The sequence below is a fragment of the Hyla sarda genome, chromosome 3 (genome assembly GCF_029499605.1).
Source record: "Hyla sarda isolate aHylSar1 chromosome 3, aHylSar1.hap1, whole genome shotgun sequence".
Lineage (NCBI taxonomy): Eukaryota > Metazoa > Chordata > Amphibia > Anura > Hylidae > Hyla > Hyla sarda.
The window spans coordinates 170,184,993-170,202,012 of NC_079191.1; the positions used below are offsets into that span (position 1 = coordinate 170,184,993).

Below are 17,020 nucleotides of genomic sequence, written 5' to 3' on the forward strand. Positions count from 1 at the left end.
CCAGCTCTCTGTGATTTAAAGTGCCAGTATGCCCTTAATTGGTTACTGCTGCTTGCTGACACTATAAGTGTCAACACTTCCTGTTTCCCCTTGCCGGATCTGTGTGTTCACTAGCCCTAGTGAAAGCATTTCAGTTGTGTGTTGTCTACAGTGTTCCAGACCTCTTTTGTTACCTGACCTTGCTCCTGTGCCACCTGCCCTGACCTCTTGCTTGTCCAAACTACGAGTTTGCCTCATCTTACCTGTGCCACGTAACACCTCAGCAGCCTGTGTGGAGGAGTTGTATCAGGGGTAGAGACCTGGGTGCCGCGGTCCATCCCGCTTTGCAGTGGGCTCTGGTGAAAACCAGTGGCACCTTAGATGCCGCTCCCTGGTACGGCCCACACCATCATCCATACAGGTTCAGGGGATTCACTGCTCCTCTGCCGTTACAGTAAGAGACATCATTCTAAACATGGGACCAGCAGGTTCAGAAGAGTGCAGCTTAAAGGGGTACTCCAGTGGAAAATTTTTTTTAAATGAACTGGTGCCAGAAAGTTAAACAGATTTGTATATTATTTCTATTAAAAAAATCTTAATCATTTTAGTACTTTTTAGCAGCTGTATGCTACAGAGGAAATTATTTACTTTTTGAATTTCTTTTTTGTGTTGTCCACAGTGCTCTCTGCTGACACCTCTGTCAGTGCCAGGGACTGTCCAGAGTAGCATAGGTTTGCTATGGGGATTTTCTCCTGCTCTGGACATTTCCAGATACGGGCATCAGGTGTCAGCAGAGAGCACTGTGGACAACACAAAAAATAAAGAAAAAAAATTAATAAAAAAAATAAAGATCTCCTCTGTAGCAAACAGCTGCTAAAAAGAACTGAAAGGATTAAGATTTTTTTTAAATGATATAGATTTATTAAGGTTTTCAATACAGAGAAAACACACGAGTAACAACCAACATAACACAGGTATCAAATAGAAAACATGTGCATGAAAACTCCTCCATCAAAGGTGGCACAAAAGAATATTCATAGTACATAGTGATGATGGCCCAAATGAGGCAGGTATGTAATGGGCAGCAGGCACCCCATCAATAGCCTAAAACATAACAGAGTCAAAAAGAACAAAGGGGTTTATGAAAGGGGACAAGATTTCCATAACATGGAGAACGGATTCCGGGTTAATGTAGGCCATCTCAGAAAGGAGAGGGGAGGGGAGAGGAGGAGAAGAGAAAGTGGGTACAGGACAGAAGAAAGGGGGATAGAGGAGGGTAGGGGGTAGGAGAAGAAGGGGAAGAGGGTGAGGATGAGATAAGATGAGTAGAGAACATACCTCACAGCGGGCACGGCAAAGCCACGGATGGTGGATCAGCTGGCAGTACTGGGCGGGTAACATGCTCGAGAAAGTGTTAGGAAGGGTTAGCAGATCCGTTGTGTGATCATGGCGTCAGGTATAAGGCTGTATAGGCGTCGGCCTGAGGCCAGAAGAAGCACTGAGGCCGGAAGAAGCATGCACTTACATGCGAAACTGCCGGCGTAGCCTCCGAGCGCCACACGCCAGCGCCGATGCCGAGACCCGGCACCCCATCACCGAATCTCCACACCTGACTGTCTCTGCTTTGCGGTGAGTGCACGTTCGTGCTTCTTTTTGTATTTACTTTGGATACTTCATACTGTTGTATGTGCACCCCACAGGAGACTACGACATAAGTCGTTGAGGACCGTACTACTGGCATACTGTGATACTGTTCTTAAGAGTGCTCTCTCCTTCTCTGTTTAACTTTCTGGCACCAGTTCATTTAAAAATAAAGTTTTCCACCGAATTACCCCTTTAACTAACATTTCTTCTTTTTCTTCATCATCATCATCATCATCATCATCAAAATCTTCATTAGTCACTGCACTGTTATGCTGTTATAGCTGTTCATAAGACTGTAAGACTGTACCTCTTTTCATATATACGTTTTATATATGCCAAGTAAAGTTATTAAGCTGAGAAGCGTTAGATCATTAGTGCATTTTGTGGATGTGCTACCATGTCTTTTTTTTTGTCTCTGTATCCACATTTCTGTATTCTCCTTTCCGTTTTTTTGCTTTTGCTTGGTCTGCACTTCACCTCTCCCCCATAGCCCTTGCACATATAAGTTGAGCAGGAAGTGCTCTAGGGCCCCTCCCTTCCTGGCTAGGCTTCCAGTCTCTGGCAGAAGGCACATGGTAGGTGAACTATTACACTCTGTTCACACTGGTGTGGTACTGCGTGGCGGCTGCTCCCGCCGTGGCGCCGTGTCTGCATGGGGGGGCATCCCGTTCGCTGGTTCAAGTGGCATTTAGGGCTGCTCGGCCAGCGGGTCGTTCCCCTCCCGTGGGCACTGGTGTCGTGGCGGTGGTGGTCGCCGCGTGGTGCCGCGTCATTTTATGCTAGGGATGTTAGGGACCCGCCACATCCAGGTGGCCGTGACGAGGCTGGCGGGCTTCATGCACTTTATGATCATAAAAAAATCCTGGAATACCGCTTTAAGGACCCGGGGTTTTTCCATTTTTGCACTTTCATTTTTCCTCCTTACCTTTAAAAAATCATAACTCTTTCAATTTTGCACCTAAAAATCCATATGATGGCTTACTTTTTGCGCCACCAATTCTACCAATTCTGCAATGACATCAGTCATTTTATCCAAAAATCTACGACGAAACAGAAAAAAAAAATGATTGTGTGCCAAAATTTTTGAAAAAACACAATTTTGTAAATTTTGGGGGCTTCCGTTCCTACGCAGTAAATTTTTCGGTAAAAATGACACCTTATCTTTATTCTGTAGGTCCATACAATTAAAATGATACCCTACTTATATAGGTTTGATTTTGTCGTACATTCAGAAAAAATCATAACTATATACAGGAAAATGTATACGTTTAAAATTATCATCTTCTGACCCCTATTACTTTATTTTTTTTTAGTGCAGGCCAGTAGGAGGGCTAATTTTTTGTGCCATGATCTGACGTTTTTACTGGTCCCATTTTTGTATTGATCGGACTTTTTGATCGCTTTTTATTATTTTTTTTTAAATGACCAAAAAAACGCTACTTTGGAATTTTGAATTTTTTTGCGAGTACACCATTGACCGTGCTGTTTAATTAACAATATATTTTTATAATTCAGATATTTCCGCATGCGGCAATACCACATATGTTTATTTTTATTTTTATCTACACAGTTTTTTTTTTTTAAATGGGAAAAGGGGGGTGATTCAAACTTTTATTAGGGAAGGGGTTAAATGATCTTTATTAACTTTTTTTCCACTTTTTTGGGCTATAAAACTGCACACACTGATCTTTTACATTGATCAATGGTTTCTCAATTACGGACACAATCTGAAACAAGGGTACTGTCTAGGGAAATTGAAGTAGACATACAGTCAGACTGTATGATCACAAATAGCCCGACAAATTGTGAGGAGAGTGAAATGAACCATATGGAAGCAGTAGACTCACCACAAACTGATGCTATGCATATTTTTTAGCTTTCCTCCCCTATACTGAGTCCATTCAAAAGATCTTTACAATTGAAGGGTCCATCTTTTACCCCCACATCAAAATTTGATGAGTTTGTATGGATCAAGGACATCAGCCAATTTGCCCGTAAGTTGGCACTACACAAGTTGCATGTACAACATGCCAGTGAAGAAAGAACTATGAGAAGACTGGAGTCTTTAGCCATCAAGACTCTAGAATCCTTGCTGACAGAGAATGAGGGACAAGTAGTTAATTTAACAGCACTCTTTACAGACCTAAAACCTCGGTCAAAGCTGACACCATCATTCTCACAGTATTAAGCAATTGATACTTTTGGCAATTTAGTAACTCAAGACATTCAACAGATCAAACCAAAATCTCATTTAATTCACTCTAATTTGTCAAATGAAGAAAAAACTGAATTAAAAACATTGCAAACAGATACGATAAGGGCGGCAAGATAGTTCTTCTAGACAGAGAGACATATATCAACATTGCCCAAGCTCTATTAAAAGACAAAGATACCTACCAGCCACTTGTCCGTGATCCCTCTGCAGAGTTCCTGGCAGAGTTGCAGACCTTGCTTACAGACGATAGAGGAGAGGGTTTAGTAACTGAGGAAGAAATTAAATTCATTTACAATCCATGTCCGACAATTTCTACTTTTTAAATTCTACCCAAAACACATAAAGGCACAAACCCGTTGAAGGGACGTCTAGTAGTTTCTGGAAACATAGTAACATAGTTCTTAAGGTTGAAAAAAGACCAGAGTCCATCAAGTTCAACCTATATCCCTAATGAGTCCCTACTGAGTTGATCCAGAGGAATGCAAAAAAAAACTCATACTCGAGGTAAAAATTTAATTTCCGACTCCAAATATGATCCCTCCAGAATAGATCCCTGGATCAACCTTCTGTCCATATAGATCTAGAATCACCATTTACATTGATGACAATAACAGGATACAGACCCATATTTACCATAAACCCACTGCCACCAACAGTTTTCTTCATTGATATACCTGGCATCCCATTCCACTCAAAAAAAGCATACCTATTGGACAGTACCTTCGGGCAAAGTGCAATTGTTCAGACAAACAACATTTCAGACAAGAAAGTTGTTGATGTTCAGATTTGTACAAAGGGGTTACCCCAAAAAACACATGAGGAAAACATATGATAGAGCATATAATAGCAATCGGACAGAACTTCTGTCCACCAATTGCTCTCCTAGGCAATCAGATAAGATCATCAGATGCATCGGGACTTATGATGCTTATGCATCACAAGTGATGAGAATTCTACAAAGACACTGGCATGGTCTAGTCTCAGACCAAGATCTGATTGGTAAAGTGGGTTCTAAACCTAACATCACCTATAGGAGAGGTCCCAACCTCAGAGACATTCTGGTACAGCCACCAACAGGAAACTAAAATTCCCAGAGACACCTGGTTACCAAAAAGAACACAAATTTTCCTTGTGGACATTGCACATTTTGCAAATATATGAACAAAACCAAGAAGTTCACTGATCCTGTAAATTGTCGTGTATATACAGTGTTTGACTTCATCAATTGTACAAGCAGAAATGTCATGTATGCAATACAATGTTCCTGCCCCAAATTGAATGTGGGGAAAACAACTCAGGAACTGTGACGCATCAGTAAACGTATTAGCACCATGACATCTCAAGCTGCTACCCCTCTGGGCAGACATATGAAGTTAAAATTGATGCACTAAAATAAATGCACTTACTGTTTGGGGTATACGACAAATTAAACTGGGACCCCACAAGGGAGATATGGATGGCATTCTATTACGAGAAGAAGCTAGGTGGATTTATCAGTTAAATTGCAAAAGCCCATTAGGTTTAAATGAGGGTTTTCTTTTTCCGCATTTCTGGATTGATTTTACATTTTTGTTCTATTAGTGACCACACAGTTACAGTGAGGATCGGTTAATCTCCTACACGTTTCTTATAACTTCAGATTCCTCCTCCCCACTTTTCTGCTCCTTCTGATCCATCACCTGATTCTTGTGATAGGATATATTGACAATTGACATTTAGACAAGAAATAATAAAAGAATAACTAAAAAAACATATACTTACCGAAGATGAAGGCAGTGATGGACGACGTGTTCCGGGGTCGGTTCGAGTTTCCATTTGGTTTGTTTTCATTATCTCCTATAGGAATACAGTGCCCATGAGCTTTATCATATGTATTATTTATTCTAAGCTGATATTGTAAGCTGAAAATAGAAGGGGACGTGGCTTTGTGGGACTGGGCAAGATTGCAATCCAGACCGATGCACAAAAAGGGTAGATAACAAAAGGGGTGGGGCTTAAACAGTGGGTGTGTCTTTGTGAAATGGGTCTGGCTTGCAAGCCGGATTGACACATTCACCAGGAGATGCAGAGCGGGGCTTGTGGAGTAAGGCACTGGAAGTCCCATATACTCGCATGGAACTTGAAACAAAAACCCATCTTTTATGTAAGGGTGTAGGTAAGGGTTAATTTAACTATCATATCTTTTTATTTGACATATAAATAATATCTGTACCAGGTATTATTGAAATATCTCCAGCCGTACGGAAGTTATGTGGGAACATACATTTTCCATTGATTTTCATGGGACTTTAAACAAAAACCCTGACACTCACAAATGTGGGTAGTTAAGGGTTAAATTAACTATCCTATATTTTAAGTGGACATATAAGTAACATGTGACCAAGTATTATTGAAATATCTCCAGCCGTTTGGAAGTTATGCAGTAACATATTTCCCACAGATTTGTAAAAAAAAAAAAAAACGACCCTGGCAAATGGGGGTGGGTAAGGGTTAAATTTCTTATCCTATGTTTGTTGTTGACATATAAGTAACATGTCTGTTTCATGTTAATATTTTAAGCCGTTTGGACGTGATGCTGGAACATACACACATACATACATACACACACACACACATTAGCCCTTATTTACTAAGAGTGTTGTGTAGGTTTCTTTGTGGGTTTTAATTTCCTACAATTTATTTTCCACGGTATTTACTAAGGTTTCCCTACATTTTCCACTTTCCCTACATTTTCCTTTTTTTACACATGCTCTGACCTCTAGGGTTTTCCTCAGCTGAAATCCACCACATTTTATGTGGAAACCTTAGTAAAAATGTTGGGTTTTTGTGAAAATGTCGGGAACACGCCCCTTTTCAGAGACCATGCCCCCTTTTCACGGCAACCACGCCCCTTTTTCAGGTTTTCTTAGCAAAATGGATAGTTAGCCTGGGTTTTTTCAATTCTGGCTCAAATTCTGGTGCAGATTCTGGCGCAGACATAATTTGTGGCGCAGATTCTGGCGCAGACAGAATTTGTGGCGCAGTTTCTGGAGCAGACAGAATTTGTGGCGCAGATTCTGGCGCAGACAGAATTTGTGGCGCAGATTCTGGCGCAGACAGAATTTCTGATGCAATGCGACAGAATCTGGCGCACAACCCGACAAATATTTTGTATATTTAGCAATGGGGTTGTTGATGGATGACATTTATATAGTTAATTTAACAAACATATGGCACCGGTGACCTTTATGTAGGTAATTATTCCTGTAAACCTATAAACATGTGGCAAATATAGATAATTAGTCAATCAACTTATTTTTATACTGCATGTAATGCATCATGATTATAGTAGTTCAGTGATTACTATATTAACCCCTATATTAATCTTCTTTCAGATAATATATAATGAAAATATTTATCTAATATGTGGCCATAGTTAGCAATCTAACTAGCCTATATATCATATTACTCATTATACATCAAATATTGCCACATTTAATATCATCCATATTTATTTGAGCAGGGTACCCCCAATATGGAGATAACATATCAAGAGAATTAACAACTAGTTTTAAATGCCGATATAACTGGCGATTGCAGCAATCAATTCAAAATCGGCGGATGCATGCAATATCAATGACAATGACGAGGTGGTAGAGATCTGAGATGATTACTAAGTTTAATGCCATGCGTGGATTCTGCGAACGTGCAGCAATGATAACGGCACGTTATCATTGATTAAGTCCATTGTCATACACAGAGAGCACGATTGCGTCTGTGATTCTGTTAAAAGTTCAATGTCTTATGCAAGATATTTGTAGCTGCGCAGTAATACCCTAATGCAACGGGAAACATGTAAGTTAGAAGTCATGTGCGGCGCGTTCTGATGCGATCACGAACAGAATCACATGATAATGTTGCCAACATCCAATTGGAGGAAGAACAGTGTCACTAATGACTGATGTCAGATGCCAGTCTACTTAAGGAGAAGCTGCACGCCCGCTGGGCATTAACCACCAGTCCTTTCTGATGAAGCTGGGGGACCAGCGAAATGTCAAATGAACTGAAAACTGGTAGCTTTTAATAAGCAGCTTTACAGTCATACTCCAATAAAACCACTAACTGATCTATTCTGGATGGGCCCTACACCATTAGTGTACATTCCTTATTAAAAAAATGGTTATTAGACTGGAGCTGTGTTTTTAAACTCTAGTGGGGTCCTGACACCTAGTGGACATCTCATAAATTACACTGTATGTTCAAAATTGAACCATATATTTTAACTTTTTACATTTTATTGGGAGGGTCTCAGTTTAGGGTACCACTTTGGGGGTCTCCTTAGGGGGTTAAAGTAGTCCATACAGACAGATTTTTGTTACTTCAAATGAATGCATACAAAGCATACATGTACTCATGCTCAAAAATCTAAACACATTTTTGGGGGGCATGAAACAAAAGAAATGTTAATCTGAACATACCTGTATGGCTTACTTTAATGTAAAACCTAGCTGGTGTCTGTCAGCCTTTCGTAATGCCTTATAATTGACTATATTGCCTTAATTTTTAGAGCTGGATGAAGCTCTGAAAAATAGGGGACTGACCTTTTGTTATTGTGGAATTGAAATTGTGCAAGAGTTTGCAGTTTTTGCTCCTCTGGTCAGGCCAGATGATTGGGTCACTGTTGGGAGCCAACCTACAATGATTTTCAAGTCTCAAAATGTGGATCTACAATCTCAGGAACTGCTGGTGAGCATTTACACCTCACAAAGGTTAACTCCTTCAGTGCCACCATTCAGGTACAGTGCCATCTACTCACTCAAGTACTGTTTTTGTTGAAAGTCTTTAAGATATTGGCTTTCACTACATCGAAGAAGTTGGGTAAAAGTTACCTGTTGTGCTGCAATACCGTTAAGACCTGGTGTCTTAGCTTCTTCTTAAAATATAACACCAAGGGACTGGTCAGGGCATCATTAGTAAATGCCCCATTGTGGTGACTGCTGTAATACACTGAGGTCCAACTGTCCAGCTTCAGTGGACCCTGCCCTACTTCTGTGCTTGCCCTGGGGTGCACTGTGTCTCCATGCGGCTAACACACATACAGCAGAAAGCCTCCTCTCTGTGTGAACTGCATCTGCAGCCTACACAGAGAGATGTGACCTCCACCCCGCTGCACATTGCAGGCACCGATGGTGCCTGCTCTGTGGAGGATGGAAGGCGCAGTGCTCTGCTATGCTCCAGAGGAGGTTGCTGCTTGAGATATAAATAGATGAACAATTTTCTCCACGCTGGGGACGGGAGGTCTCTGCTGCCTATACCAAATGTGGGGGAACTCAGCTGTCTATGCCGAATGTAGAGGAACTCTGCTGCCTATGCAAAATGTGGGGGGACTCTGCTGCCTATGCATAATGTGGAGGAACTCTGCTGCCTTTGCCTGTGGGGGAACTCTGCTGCCTATGTCTACTGTGGTGGAACTCTGCTGCCTATGCCTAATGTGGGGAACTCTCCTGCCTTTGCCTAATGTGGATGAACTCTGCTGCCTATGCCTGCTATGGGGCTTTTCTGCTACCTATGCCTACTGTTGAGGAACCCTGTTGTCTATGCCTACTGTGGGGGAACTCTGCTGCCTATGCCCACTGTGGGGGAATGCTGCTGCCTATACTGAATGTGGGGAAACTCTGCTGCTTATTCTGAATGTGGGGGAACTCTGTTGCCTATACCTACTGTGGGAGAACTCTGCTTCCTATACCTCCGGTGGTGGAAATCTGCTGCCTATATCTACTGTGGGAGAACTCTGCTGCTTATATCTACTGAGGGGGAACTCTGTTGCCTATACCAAATGAGGGGGAACTCTGCTGCCTATACTGAATGTGGGGGAACTCTGCTGCCTATGCCTGTTATGGGGGAACTCTGCTGCCTATACTGAATGTGGGGGAACTCTGCTGCCTATACCTACTGTGGAGGAACTCTGCGGCCTATACCTACTGTGGGGGAACTCTGCTGCTTACATCTACTGAGGAGGAACTCTGCTGCCTATACCAAATGTGGGGGTACTCTGCTGCCTATGCTGAATGTGGGGGAACTCTTCTGCCTATGCTTATTGTGGAGGAACTCTGCGGCCAATACCTACTACTGTGGGGGAACTCTGCTGTTTATATCTACTGAGGGGGAACTTTGCTGCCTATACCAAATGTGGGGGAACTCTGCTGCCTATGCCAAATGTGGGGAACTCTGCTGCCTATGCCTATTGTGGGGGAACTCTGCAGCCTATACCTACTATGGGGGAACTCTGCTGCTTATGCCTACTGTGGGGAACTCTGCTGCCTATGCCGAATGTGGGGAAACTCTGCTGCCTATGTCTATTGTGGAGGAACTCTGCAGCCTATACCTACTGTGGGAGAACTCTGCTGCTTATATCTACTTTTAAGGAACTCTGCTGCATATACCAACTGGGAGGAATCTCTGCTGCCTATGCCTAGTGTGGGGGAACTCCGCTGCCTATATCTATTGTGGGGGAACTCTGCTACCTATACCTACTGTGGTGAGAATCTGCTGCCTATACCTACTGTGGGGGAACTATGTTGCTTATATCTACTGAGGGGGAACTCTTCTGCCTATACCGAATGTGGGGGAACTCTGCTGTCTATGCCGAATGTGAGGGAACTCTGCTGCCTATGTCTATTGTGGGGGAACTCAGTGGCCTATCCCTACTGTGGGGGAACTCTGCTGCTTGTACCTTCTGTGGAAGAATTCTGCTGTTTAGGACAAATGTGGGGAAACTCTGCTGCCTATACCTACTGTGGGGGAACTCTGCTGTTTATAGCTATTGTGGGGGAACTCTGCTGCCTATACCAAATGTGGGGGAACTCTGCTGCCTATACCTACTGTGGGGAAAATCTACTGCTTATACCTACTGAGGGGGGACTCTGCTGCCTATACTGAATGTGGGGAGAACTCTGCTGCCTATACCAAATTTGGCGGAATTCTGCTTCCCATGACGAATGTGGGGGAACTCTGCTGCCTATACCTACTGTGGGGGAACTCTGCTGCCTATACCTACTGTGGGGGAAATCTGCTGCCTATACCTACTGTGGGGGAACTCTGCTGCCTATACCGAGTCTGGGGGAACTCTGCTGCTTATGCCGAATGTGGGGGAACTCTGCTGTCTATACTTAATGTAGGGGAAATACAAAGGCAAAATATAGCTATATGACTATTTTATGTCAGCATGTGCACAGAAGCATAGGACCAATTGTGTACTCCTACACAATTATAATTTACCAAAAAAAAAGGAATTACATATTACAGTATAAAAATATATGTTTATTGGTATACATTAAAAAAACAAAAGAGATTAAAATACATGTCAAGGGAAGAAGAAATTCCACTGTATGAGAATTAATGAGAGTCACTCCAGATCAGACCATCACCATTAGTGTTGAGCGGCATAGGCCATATTCGAATTCGCGAATATATGGACGAATATTCGTCATATATTCGTGAATATTCGCATATTCGTAATATTCTCGCTTTATTTTCGCATAAGCGAAAATTCGCGAATGCGAAAATTAACATATGTGAAAATTAGCATGTATAAAAATTAGCATAAGCGAAAATTCGCATATGTGAAAATTTGCATATGCAAATATTCGCATATGCGCAAATTCGCACACCGGTCTCACACAGTAGTATTAGAGCCTTCTTTACATCACACAAGCTGGAAGCAGAGAGGGATGATCACTGTCATGTGTACTGTGAAGAAAAAAAATATATATATATAGTGCTATATTCACGAATATTTGCAAATTCGCGAATATGCGATATTAGCGAATAAAGTTCGCATTGCGAATATTCGCGAGCAACACTAATCACCATAATAGAAGAAATTACATGGTAGATATTCCCCATATATACAATATATGTAATTAGGGGCAACAAGGTTTTCAAATTATATCCATAGGTAAAAAACAATTGGGAATACATACATACCAAGATAATGTATAACGTTTTCTGTGGAGGTCTCTGGAGCGGCACCAACCCAACGCACGTTTCGGGATGTCCTTCGTCCTGGGAAAACCTTTTTGCCCTTAATTACATATATTGTAGATATATATATGGGGAATATCTACCATATAATTTCTTCTTTTATGGTGATGTGGGTCTGATCTGGAGTGACGCTCATTTATTCTCACCCAGTGGAATTTCTTCTTTCCTTGATATGTAATTTTATTGTTTGTTATTTTAATGTATACCAATAAAATAAATATTTTTATACTGTAATAAGTGACTCCATTCCTTTTTTTTTTTTTGGTAAATTATAAATGTGGAGTAACTACGGCCTAGCTAACGTGGGGGACTATTTACTATGTTCCTGCCTAGCTAATATGGGGACAAACTATCAAACTAAAAGGGGGGCTACCTACTACCTACATATGGGGTTTCCATAGAGGGGGCAGCTATATGGGGGATTTACTTACAGGGGGCATGACTACCTACCTGGGGGACATTAACTATCTGGGAGCATGACCTTCTAGGGGCCACTACCTCCTGGGGACACTACCTACCTGGGGGCATTACCTACCTGTAACTTCAGTAAGCAATACCTTATTTTCTGTCCGCTAACACAAAATACTCTGAGACTAGAGTCTATCTGACACTGATTGGAGGGAGGGTGCTGGCTACCTACTTGACTAACTACCTGGTTACCTAACTTTATACCTGGATGCCTAACTACTTACCTACATACCTGTCTATCTAACTACCTACGTAACCGTCCATCTAACTACCTACCTACATATCTTGCTACCTACCTACATACCTGGCTACCTAACTAACGATGTACAAACCTGGCCTTCATACATGGCTGTCTATCTACCTAGTTAGCCACCTACCTACATGCCTGGCTACCTTCCTACCTACCTGGCTAGTCACCTACCTAGGGGCATGGCAGAAGTGTGACCAGCGGCAGAGCCTCACAGGGGGCTCTTGCTTCTTTTTGGTCTGGGGGCCCTGAGTGTTGTCAGCCAGCCCCTGTTTTCAAGTAGTATGCACGATGAATAAAGTGGTACAGGGAGGGAAAACTGATCCAAATACATGGCCAAGCTCATAGATTAACTGCACTAACCCTGTCCTTGATCAGTTCACTAACCAAGCCTCTTTAATGGACCTGATGATTGATTGGCAATGTTTTACAATGCCAAAATTATATACGAATATAATGCATATAATGATATAAAGATATAAAGATAAACAACTAATATGTAATAAGATGGCTATTCAGGTTCACTGTGTACAGTTTGGGGCATTTCAAATGGTCACTCTTGTTTCAACAAATGTAGCATAAATCATTTGTTCAAGTCAATATAAAAAAAAACTTTACAGTGATAAATGCCTTTTTATACCCTTATCAGTCTCCCTTTTCTGCCGCCTCCCATCAACCAAACTCTAAGTATAATTCTAAAAGACAGCTCAAACCTATCTGGAGAGTCAAGACAGCCTCTTTATAATGTCCTCCATACTCCTGTTGCTTTTAAAGGTTTGCTATGGAGAACGGGATTATTTTCTCTGTGTGAGTGCCATAAACGGGAGACATCAGAGACGTTAGGCTCCCCCCATCTGCTTAGAGACAACTTGCTCGGGGAGATATGCCATATATATAATCTATATAGTGGGGAGAAATAGCACTACACCTCGGGGGAGATTTATCAAAACATCTCCAGAGGAAAAGTTGCTTTGTTGCCCATAGCAACCAATAAGATTACGTCTTTCATTTTGAAAAGGCCTATGAAAAATGAAAGAAGCAATCTAATTGGTTGCTATGGGTAACTCAGCAACCTTTCCTCTGGACAGGTTTTGATAAATCTCCCCCCTCATGTACACCTACATAGACATTAAAGCTGTTGTCTGAAATTATAGATACACATTAAATGTACACTTCATGTCTGGTTATCATCATTTCACTTTTGGTAATTGTTTCAATAAATCTAGATCTATAATATAAAAATTATTTGTTAGTGTCGCTATAAGAGTTTCAGATGTAATTACTACCTTTTATCGGATGATAAACTAAAACAAGTTACAAATAAAATAACCTATATTATCCAAAACACAAATAGCTCATGGATGAGATCAAATATTGATTTGGTAAACATTCTCATCTTCTGAATCATTTTTCAGGTAAATGACTACATTTTCAGGAGACAAACCAGCTAGCAGGAGAAAAGGTTTAGTGAAAACAGATATTGATTTTACAACTGTTAGCCTTGTATAATCTATAAATAAAGTCAAATGGAAGTAAAACACTCTAACTGAAATAAAAGTCAAATACATTGTTAGAACTTCAAGAGTCCATCATGAACTATTTTCAACTTGCTGAGGGCCAAAACTATTAGGCTGAGTTCACATTGAGGATTCTCCGGATGGAAATATTCTGGCCAAAGAATCCGAGTGCCTCCTTAAATCCAAGGAGCGCTGGGAAATTCTTGCTACCGTAAATGTCAATGTTTTCTACATGGATTCTGCTGAAAGAATGACAGATATTATTCCTCTGGCAGCGAAATTCCATTGGTGGAAATGCCATTGTGAATGGAAATTCCATTGACAGCAATACAATTCTGCTGAACCGGAATCTCTGGGCATTAGAGGAATTACACTTAGAAATTCCTCAGTCTGAACCCTCCTTTACTACAGTAAAAAATATTTTATTTTGGTACATGTTCTAAGCTTATTAACCTTGTTGCCATGTATTTGGTGCATTAATATCCCATAGGTACCTGTTGGTGCACCAATATACAATACATTGTAGCAATATAACTAAACTCGGCTCAGAACAGCATATGGTATTGCCTGCTCAGCCAATTAATAACATGGGCAGGACACTGAGGTGGCCCCTGATTGGCCAAGTAGGCAATACCACGTACCATCACTGAAACTGGAAGAGCAACTCAACGGGATTGGAGATCCCTGATACTGGTGGTGGCAGAAAAGTGAGGAAAGTGAGGGTAGGGTTTTTGCTGATATATACGCTGTCCGGACATGATGGGAGTTGTAATTTTTAAACAGATGAAGTGTCACAAGTGTGGGAACACTGATGTACACACTATTATAGGTAGCAACTATGTAGAATTAGCTACTCCATAGAAATGCTGATATATACCATGTAAAACAAAAATAGAGAAACAGAAACACAGCCACACATCCACCAATTGTTTCTCTATTTTTGTTGTACATGCTAATATACACTATATGACCCTACTCCAGTGCTTCCCGACCAGGGTTGTTTCAGCTGTTGCAAAACTATAACTCCCAGTATGCCTGGGCAGCCTTTAGCAGGAGGCACCCTGGTTGGGAAACACTGTTATAGGCAAATCTCCAATATTAACCCCTTAAGGACTCAGCCCATTTTGGCCTTAAGGACTCAGACAATTTAATTTTTACGTTTTCATTTTTTCCTCCTCGCCTTCTAAAAATCATAACTCTTTTATATTTTCATCCACAGACTAGTATGAGGGCTTGTTTTTTGCGCGACCAGTTGTCCTTTGTAATGACATCACTCATTATATCATAAAATGTATGGCGCAACCAAAAAACACTATTTTTGTGGGGAAATTAAAACGAAAAACGCAATTTTGCTAATTTTGGAAGGTTTTGTTTTCACGCCGTACAATTTCTGGTAAAAATGACATGTGTTCTTTATTCTGAGGGTCAATACGATTAAAATGATACCCATTATTATATACTTTTATATTATTGTTGCGCTTAAAAAAAATCACAAACTTTTTAACCAAATTAGTACGTTTATAATCCCTTTATTTTGATGACCTATAACTTTTTTATTTTTCCGTATAAGCGGCGGTATGGGGGCTCATTTTTTGAGCCATGATCTGTACATTTTTTTGATACCACATTTGTATATAAAAAACTTTTAATACATTTTTTATAATTTTTTTTTAATAAAATGTATTAAAAAAGTAGGAATTTTGGACTTTTTAAATTTTTTTTCGTTCACGCCGTTCACCGTACGGGATCATTAACATTTTATTTTAATAGTTCGGACATTTACGCACGCGGCGATACCAAATATGTCTATAAAAAATGTTTTTTACGCTTTTTGGGGGTAAAATAGGAAAAAACGGACGTTTTACTTTTTTATTGGGGGAGGGGATTTTTCACTTTTTTTTTACTTTTACTTTTACATTTTTTTACATTTTTTTTTACACTTGAATAGTCCCCATAGGGGACTATTCATAGCAATACCATGATTGCTAATACTGATCTGTTCTATGTATAGGACATAGAACAGATCAGTATTATCGGTCATCTCCTGCTCTGGTCTGCTCGATCACAGACCAGAGCAGGAGACGCCGGGAGCCGCACGGAGGAAGGTGAGGGGACCTCCGTGCGGCGTTATGAATGATCGGATCCCCGCAGCAGCGCTGCGGGCGATCCGATCGTTCATTTTAATCGCGAACTGCCGCAGATGCCGGGATCTGTATTGATCCCGGCACCTGAGGGGTTAATGGCGGACGCCCGCGAGATCGCGGGCGTCGGCCATTGCCGGCGGGTCCCTGGCTGCGATCAGCAGCCGGGATCAGCCGCGCATGACACGGGCATCGCTCCGATGCCCGCGGTTATGCTTAGGACGTAAATGTACGTCCTGGTGCGTTAAGTACCACCTCACCAGGACGTACATTTACGTCCTGCGTCCTTAAGGGGTTAAAGGGGTATTCCAGGCCAAAACTTTTTTATATATATCAACTGGCTCCGGAAAGTTAAACAGATTTGTAAATTACTTCTATTAAAAAGTCCTAATCCTTCCAATAGTAATTAGCTTCTAAAGTTGAGTTGTTGTTTTCTGTCTAACTGCTTTCTGATGAATCACGTCCCGGGAGCTGTGCAGTTCCCATGGGGATATTCTCCCATCATGGACAGCTCCCGGGACGTGACATGATCATTGAGCAGTTAGACAGAAAACTTCAGAAGCTAATAACTATTGGAAGGATTAAGATTTTTTTAATCTCTTAAGGACCCAGGACGTATGGCTACGTCCTGGGTCCCGGTCCTGCGATATAACGCGGGGTCACACGGTGACCCCGCATCATATAGCGGCGGGCCCGGTATCATAGTGAAGCCAGGACCCGCCTCTAATAGCGCGTGGCACTGATCGCTGTGCCGCGCGCTATTAACCCTTTAGTCGCGCGCTCAAAG

General features: G+C 41.4%; 1 long non-coding RNA gene across 1 annotated transcript in view; it reads right to left on the reverse strand.

The window, feature by feature from the left end:
- Positions 1–13,519, reverse strand: part of LOC130361865 (uncharacterized) — a 77,828-nt gene extending 64,309 nt beyond the window's left edge. The window contains exons 1-3 of the long non-coding RNA XR_008891185.1: positions 13,289–13,519; positions 5,600–5,674; positions 4,021–4,105 (exon numbers count right to left, since the gene is read on the reverse strand). This is a non-coding gene — a long non-coding RNA (uncharacterized LOC130361865). The remainder of the gene's footprint in view (positions 1–4,020; positions 4,106–5,599; positions 5,675–13,288) is intronic.
- Positions 13,520–17,020: the final 3,501 nt, after the last annotated feature.